Genomic DNA, 9192 nt, shown 5'->3' with positions numbered 1-9192 from the left:
ACCCCGAACCAAATTGAAGAAGATATTTTATATATATATATAACATTGGAAAATGGTGACGGATTCGTTTCGTGAATACCGGCCACCCCATGCGGAATCTCCCAATTATCTAAACACGGACTTTATTCTTCCTATGATGAACTAACTTTCTTTAATACGTCTCTCTAGCAAATAGAGTTATCTACACCTCATGCGAGACCATTACTGAAAATGAAGGGTCAATTTGGTGTCCAAGCCTTGATTCGGGCGCTCATGTAGTTATATTTACTATGTAAACCCCCATAGGAGCTTCCTTTAGGCGAAACTACTCCCTATGACCCCCTTATACATTATCTAACATGGTTAAGTATAGACTAGAAATCGCTTACAAATGACACCATAAAACATGGTTAAGTATAGACTAGAAATCGCTTACAAATGACACCATAAAACATGCATAAAAAGTCCCAAAATTGACCAAATTGACATATCTAAAATTACTAAATTTATGACCAAACTTAATATTTTATGTCCTGTAAGTATTTCCTACTTTTCAACATTAAATATAGATGATGAAAATTGCTGAGTCACATGGACCCAAAAATACGTACATATGAGTACGTTACATTGTCATATGTGGATGTCTGTGGTTGTCATTTGTTGCTTCATATTTTTGTTGTTTTATGTTTTAGATTTTTGTGCTTAATGCTTTAGGATATAGTGATTAGATAGGGCTTTATTTATATTATAACACTGACCAGGGATTTAATATTCACGTGATCACAAGATTTTTTGTGATAATAACACATGTGAACAAGTTATGCACATGTTCTCATGTTACCGTTCACAAAATAACATGTCACTTCCCATTTGGGAACCCCTTAAAAGCTTGGTTACACATGGGAATAAGCTATTCACATGTTCTCATGTTACCATCTTCACATAATAGCAGGTCAGTGGCCACCTAAGAAGATTTTTTATACCCGACAAAGATAATTTTTTAAGGCCCTTGTGAAAGCTTTGTGAATATAACATGTGATCACAAGATTTTTTGTGTTATTAACATGTTCACATGTTCTCGTTTACGTCAGTGAAATCCCTGACACTGACGAAAATATATGAATCCTTTTGTTTTATGCTTTACATTTTGTTTATTTAATGCTTTAGCATTTAGTTGACACCCACTTGGGAAAATATAAAACTCCCGACCTATCTTTTAGGTTGGTAGAGCTATCCCTTCAAAAAAGATCAAAATACAAAATCCAAACACTTGGCATTTAAAAAATGAAATAGCAACTCATAGTCCACTCACATAACATAAGGAGCTCATTGAAAAAACATTATGATGAAGACATGCAAAATAGCCACAACGTCATGGCATCACTAAGTGTTCGGGCCATATATCACACACTCATACTCAATATAAATTCGCCAACAAAAAATAAATGAACTCATCATTTTCAAAGTCTTTAACTGTTTTGGCACATATGAAACAAACAGATTAGCAACTAGAAATTTACAAGCATTCAAGGAAAAATATCAAACAATTAATTTAATGATCCCACAATGGCACACAATCTTCTAATAGACTACATATGGAGTAATGTACTAAACAAATCTACATGGGAATATACATCTTTTGCCTATTGGAGGGACCATTGAGCTACTATAGTCTTCATATCTATTATAAAACGGTAATGACGCAATCAATTAACTAAACAACTTTTCTTTACAAACACTTAGCAAATATAATATAATTCTACATTAGTGGTAAATATGTAATGCCACGATCAATTAACCAAACAAAAAAAATTTACAAACACTTAGAAAATACAATATAATTCTACGTTATAAGTGGTAGGACCAAACTGCACGTTTGAAGCAGCTACACGACTTCTATAAAACCGCGGCAGGCCTCTCTTCCTTCCCACAACACAGTCACGTACACGCGCGCGCTCACTCACTTTCTCGGCCTCTCACACACATCGAGACATGGGTGCAGGAGGACGTAAAGCTTCTAAGATGCTTGTGATAGTTACATGGCTGGTGATCGCCTTTTTTTGCACCGGATCAACGGGCCGACACCTAGATGTGGCCGAACAGTCGGGCGTGTCAACCAGCCCCGATGACATGCGTATGGCGGCAGCAGGCAGCATAGACAATTTGCAGCCAAACGACGATTGCATAGGAAGAGGAGGAATCTGCACTTTCCATCCAATGAGCTGCTGTGGTTCAATGGGTTGCTTGTTCTTGATTTCTCCTGTTGGCATTTGCTACTAGGTGTACCGTCGTGCAAAGGAAGCAAAGTGAGTATGCTCTCACCTTATCATTCTTCACACAGCTGCAGCTGCAGTGGAGAGATGCTCTCTGTGTAGAAAGTGTATAAAGGGCCTCCTCATCCTCCTCCTAATACGTTTCTGTGTGTGGCTAATTCTTCTCTTCTGATCACATGTTCCCTCTGGTTTTCTACATGTGCAGGCCATGTTGGAGTACGATTGATCTCTCAAGCCTCTTCCGAGCATTGCTTCCTCGAATAAAATAAAATATGGCTGTATAAGGAAATGGTCTAGTAGACATCGTTATGCCCATGGGTGTATAATGTTCTCCCATTTCTTATAGATATAATAAAATACGAGGTAGCCAAGAGAAATGGTCTAGTACACATTGTTATGCTCATGGGTATATAATGTTCTCCCATTTCTTATAGATCTACTCTCATCTAATCTCTCTCTCTCTCTCTCCCCCCCCCCTTAACTCGTTGTTTGTGCCATGCGGTACGAGATGTTATTGTCTTAAGTCTTGATTGCTTGTACTCGATCTTATAGATAACATGACCTCCATGTGTGCTCCTTCCCCCCCACGACAGAATTATATTAAACAAAGGAAAGTGTAAGCAACTCTCTATGCATAGCACGAGGCCATTATGGGGGGTTCATGTCCCATTTCTTTTGTTTCAATGCGATCATACAAGTCAACTATAGTCAAAAAGTTTCCTTCTCACATGACTCATGGCACATCACCTCACCTTTGTCATGTCCTTAATTAAATTCTCAACAAGGCAATATAAAAGTGTGTGTGCTTACCAAAACAATATAAAACTATGTCACATATCACACACTAGGTTTCAACATGAGGAGTTTGCAAGAGAGGATGGAATGAGAGACTGAGAGGTTTGCAGTCATGATGGACTACCACATGCACTAAAAGGCACCACCACCATAGAAGCTCGCACTACAACATAAAGCAAGCATAGATGCGCTGCATGGACGCACAAGTTACGGGGCATCTATACTCGCGTCTATAAGTGCGTCTAGTTCCTTTGAAATTAAACGTTCTCATAGACGCGTAAGTAACGGTTGCATCTATACTGGCATCTATAAATGCGTCTATAAGCACATCTAGTTTCTTTGAAATTAGCGTTCTTATAGATGTAGTCTGTAACAATTTCCTATGCAGTTGCAATTGTGGACCTTGCAAAGAAAAACAGAATCTTCAATTCCCAAAAATATCATTTATTGAACTATATGCATAAGATATTGATAATATGCATGATTTTTTGGTGTATTTATATACAAATGAATCTCTAGAAAGCATATTTGCAAGGAAAAATATGCGAAGGAAAGAGAAAAGAAATAGGTATAAATCGAGTAATGTGGTGAAAGGGATGGATACATGCAAAGGCTTAGGTATATCAAGTAATGCTATGAAAAACAATCCAAAGGACAATGATTCAATCCCTTCATCTTTTCATCAAAGTGAAGCTTTTAAAAAAAATCTTGAACCTCCATGAAATGCAGTCCAAAGGTGAATGATTAAGTAATGCCACGAAAAGCAACATATCATAGTAAATCTATACATGTGATCTCAAAAAGGCATGAATCTATACATGTAATCTCAATCAATCAATCACCAATAACAAATAACCAAAAGCAAGACCATAGCCATAATAAAAGTACAATGAAAGAACTAGAGTTCAACCTCATCTTCAATGAGGTCAACACTTGCTAAAGTATCTATCTCAATGTCCATGCCTATATCCAAAACTACAAAGAGATCCATCCCACTACTAGTGTAACATACCTCTAAGATTAACCAAGTTATGATTAAAGATAATCCTAGAGCAGGCTTTCAATGGTTTTTCAGCACTAAAGATTATAAGTGCTAAAATTAAGTGAAAATTTAAGATTGAGTTTTCAGTTAGTTAGTATACTCGAAGGAAGCCTTTAAGTGTGGAGATGGATATGCAAATCGAAATTGGATAAAAAAGTAAAATGTGATCTATTTTTTGGAGTCGACTTTCACATACAACAGATTTTAGCATTTCCACCGCACATATTCTGATAATTTTAAGTACCCACACAACTAGTATCTGATAACTGTATGCAAAGTTATACCAGATTGTAGCCCTGACAGTAGATCAGAGAGGCTTGCTAAATCTACAAGCAGCTCTTCCACAACTTCTGGAGAGTAGACATGGATTCCCAATCAATCAAGACATCAACAAATATATTGGAGAAGTACACAAACACTCTTTCTATTATTTTGCTTTAAATTCTTTTGATATTAAATAAATATATTGATAACCGTGTATATGGAAGAATCTAAGTCAGTGTATGGCATGCTTAACCATGGCAACGATGGGGAAACACCATGAGAAGAGGAGAGGGAGGGATTGCCCGCCAAACTATTGTTGAATACCTTAGTCTGACTCATAGATTAAACATTGTTGGAGTTAAAGAATTAGAAGATAGAATATTTGACTAGTTTAAGAGTAGATTTTAGGTCTAACCTTCATCAAGGACTATTTTGCAAAGCATTTATCTGTCCATGTGTTTAGAATCAGAGATTTACATAAAGACAAAAGTTTTAAAGGACAAGAAACTCTACACGAGTGTATGAGACTATAGAAAAGCCAAATCCCTTTCGTTTTTGAGTTATTTGAGTGCAAAGTGGGACACTTAGCTGTTTTTGGTAGTTTTATGTTGAAAACACAACTTTGGCTATTTTGAATGCTCTCAAAGAGACCTTAGAACTCATTTTTAGAGAACCATCACTGAGACATGCTTTGTAGAGCAATAGAAGTCCTAACACTTTATAGTTTTGGCTTTTCTCTGATTCCAAATAGATTGGAAGATATTACTCTCCCAAAGAGACCAGTTGTTAGGCTTTGCCTTAGAAATTTCTATCAAGATTGACTACCTTGTCTATATAGACTGGATGGACTAATGCATAAGCATAGTTAAGACTTTGTTATAGTGACTAGAGATGACCTTTCTCATTAGAACATGATAATTGATTATGTTAAAAACAAGGATTCCCATGTGACTTAAAAGATAAAGAGAAGTTAAAGACTCTTTAAATTAAAAGCTTGTGTTATACTTGAAATTGATTGTGATTGATTTGAATATGCATGCCTTGAAAGGTTATGGACTAAAGATGAGTGTGAGATGATATTCATGAGTTATGATTTCTTTGTTTTGAGATGAATGATTGATATGCACACGTATGACTAATTGATATGCATGTGTATGATGAGCCTCGACATGAGATATTGAGATTCGGGCTGGTCGTCTCCTTAGACAGGCAACGCCGAACAGAGAATGTGATTTATGCCCTCTGGGAGCGACTTGGTAGAACCCAGAGTGGATGAGATTTACTAGAGGCATACCCAGGATAGCTGCGATTTCTAGTGTGGAGGTTGGGTGGATGGGCATCGGAGAAAGCCCTAGATTGGCTGGATTTTGGTCATTATGACTAACCATGTTGTTGAGCATGGTGATGATGATAGAATCTTAAGATAGACACATACATTGTGATTGATTGAGATGCCATGTTGTTGAGCATGGTGATGATGATAGAATCTTAAGATAGACACATACATTGTGATTGATTGAGATGCCATGTTATAATTGATAGAGATTTATATCATGAGAATGTTTGTTTGCGATTACATGATTCTTTGCTTCTGTGATAAGAACCTTGGATATGGCACGCATGCTTGTTTTGCTATTTAAGAAGGTTGATTTGATTGTGTTGTTATATGGAAACAACAGGATTAAGTGAGTTTAATACTTTCTTAGATTAAGTTGTATGATTAAGATATGGCTAGATTCAAGACCGTCACAAACTAGAATCATCATGATGAGAGACAATATCATCATCTCCAATGAGAGGCAATATCATCATCTCCAATATGGCTAGATTCAAGACCGTCACAAACTAGAATCATCACACGATGAGAGGCAATATCATCATCTCCAAAAGCATGATCATCATCTCCAATGGCACGATCATCATCAATGTTTTCCAAGCTATCTCCCTCCATAGAGTAGTTGACATGGTCCTCCATATGCTCAATGTGGGTGAATGTACTATAAATGGCTCTTGAATGTGGTGAGGTTTGGATTATATGGCACCATCTCTTATTGTCAATTATTGGTTTTGATACACAACTTATTCAAGCACAAAGGTACATTATACAAAAAAATTACATCTCTACTATTTGTAAATGCATATATTATAATTACCAATAATTATATGTACCTATTCACAATGTTGTGGTAGCACTAGAGTCCCATCCTTTCCTTGCCAAAACTTTTTAGAGTCAATGGTCACAAAGCCACTTGCATGACGCTTGATTGTTGCATTATCACCTCTTTCCACCACCACATCAATAAACCACTTGACTTAAAACTTGCTTGTGTTAAATCCAAAATTCCATAGAAGGTGAGTTACATCTTGTAGTAAAGCCAAAATGCCATGATAGAAAAGCTACATTGAGTCACAAGCTACAAAACATGGAATACACAAAGACAAAGGTAAAACATAGTAGGACGGCGGTCTCTACTCATCCTCATAATCCTCCTACTCCTCCTCCTCGCCTATTTCCTCTTCTTGATCTTCCTATTGTTGGAGCTCTATATATGGCTCACTCTTCCTAACTTGGTCTCACCTATATATATGTATCTTGTCCTCAATATGAATCAGTCTTTGTGGGAGCGTACATGATGTGTCTCTTGTCTCGTCTCTTTCTCTCTACATTTCAACATGGTATCGGAGCATCTATGAGGGAAGCATCTATGTCTTCTTTGTTAAATTCATGATTATAATTTCATGTCTTGCAAGATTGTTCTTTGATTATGTGTTGTCTACATGATTTTATAGCTTAACTTGTTGTAATTAGAGTTGTTTCTTAATCGTGTCCTTAAAACCAAAACGTGAATCCTATCAAAAAAGTTTGTCAAACGGAGTTGTGAGTCAAAAGTTATGATAGTTCAGGCAAACTGCATCTGTAACAGCAAAACAGGTTCTTTGAATAAGCAAATAGGTTCTTTGTGTGAGCACACAGGTTTCGTCTTCGTCAAGCGTCTTTGTGAGCACACAGGTTTCATCTTCGTCAAGCGTCTTTAGCAAACCGCCAAATCTAGCTTCTTCGTCAAGCGTTTTTAGCAAACCGCCAAATCTAGCTTTTTCGTCAAGCGTCTCTTATTATTTTGCTATTTTTAGCAAAACGACCAATCTAGCTTTTTCATCAAGTGTCTATCAATGAATCTTGCGTCCCACGTCTCGCTATTTTGAGGACTCTTTTCTTATTGACATCTCTTATCTCTTGCGGTCGTCCTTGTCTATGGTGTGCAGATTTTGTGATTTTATCTTATACGTCTTCTCGCAGTAGATAGATATGGCTATGACTATTCTCGTTAATGGTTTTCCTTCTGGCCAACATTCTATTCCTTCTTTTCAAGGCCAAGGGTTTCCCGGTTGGAAAGCTAAGATGCTATTAATTCTTGAAGGTGATGAGCTCTCAGATGTTGTTATTGGTGATTCTCTATGTCCGTCTCAGCCTACTATTCTGGATTCTGACAACGTTCTTATCACGGAAGGCCCTATTTTTGATGCATGGCGTCTTGCTTATATGGATTGGCAGAGGCGTGATAAAGCAGCTCATCGGTACATTCTTTCTGCTCTTAGTGATTCTCTCATGCTTGATGTGTATGACTTTCCTACTTCCCATGACGTATGGGAGTATCTTATAGCAAATTTTCAGAAAAAGTTTGTTACTACAGAAACACTTTATTTGAGAGGTTTGCTTTCAAAGTTACAGTATGAAGTTGGTACTGCTATGACGGGACATATTGATTCTTTCAAATCTATTATTAATCAACTTGCTGCTGCGGGTGATCCTGTTCCATGAAAGCAACTTATTACAATTCTTCTTGATACGATAAAGGATCCGTCTTATGACAACATTGTTACCATTCTTTCTAACAAGGATGGTCTTGATTTTGACCAAACTTGCATATCTTTGATTGAGTATTCTCAACGTCAACAACGACATAGCATTGGTCATGATGCAGCTAAGTTTTCATCACAACAAGAGGAGCCTGAGTCACAACAGTTGGAACGGGCCTTTTATGTGCGAAGGCGTCCTTTTCAACGAGGCAACCGTAGAGGTGGTCGTCGTGGTGGTAGTTTCTCTCGTCTCAAATTTCCTAACAAGCATTGTTCTTACTACAATAGGAATGGTCATACTGAAGATGACTGTTGGGCACGTCAATATGATGAAGAACACAACATTACCACAAAACAACCACGTTTATCTAGAGATTCTTCTTCTTGTGATTATTGTGGAAAATCTGATCATCCCTCTTCCATGTGCTTTAAGCGTCGATTTGATGTAGATTGAAATCGAGCATATGCAACCGAGCATCATGATAATGTTGTGCCTGAAACAAGTTGTGTTTTATGTTCAGTTTCCCCAGACAGAATACTTCATGTACATGATGGTTCACTTTTCATTATTGATTCTGGTGCTACAGGAAATATGACATATGAATCTAAGTGGCTACATAACTATCATTCTTTACCTGTTAAGCGTGTTGTTTATCTTGCTGATGATACAACTTGCCAAGTCAAGGGCATTGGAGATTTATATCTTGTCATCTTATCTTCTTCAACTCGAGTTTTATGAGGGGTTTTACATGTCCCAGAACTTCAACGTAATCTTCTTTCAGTTGCAAGACTTGTTGATCTTGGTTTGTTTGTTGGATTTGACCACACCAAATGCCGCATTGAGAAAGATGGACAGATTATTGCAACTGCTTCTCGTAATGGCAATTTGTTTGAGCTCTCTCTTAATGATGCTATAGCAAATGTTGTCACTGCTCCAGGTGATCATGATTGCAAGATATGCCATCATCGCTTTGTTCATGC

At 37.2% G+C, this 9192-nt stretch overlaps 1 long non-coding RNA gene across 1 annotated transcript; it reads left to right on the top strand.

Moving 5' to 3' along the window:
• The first annotated feature begins 1908 nt into the window (after positions 1-1908).
• Positions 1909-2685, top strand: LOC147605693 (uncharacterized). Its single transcript, XR_015265142.1, has 2 exons — positions 1909-2285; positions 2458-2685. It is a non-coding gene; the product is annotated as an uncharacterized LOC147605693 (long non-coding RNA).
• The last annotated feature ends 6507 nt before the right edge of the window (positions 2686-9192 follow it).

Source organism: Cibotium barometz, chromosome 59 (assembly GCF_041138505.1).
Source record: "Cibotium barometz isolate CiBa-2024 chromosome 59, ASM4113850v1, whole genome shotgun sequence".
Classification (NCBI taxonomy): Eukaryota; Viridiplantae; Streptophyta; class Polypodiopsida; order Cyatheales; family Cibotiaceae; genus Cibotium; species Cibotium barometz.
This window is presented reverse-complemented; position numbering and strand designations above follow the sequence as displayed.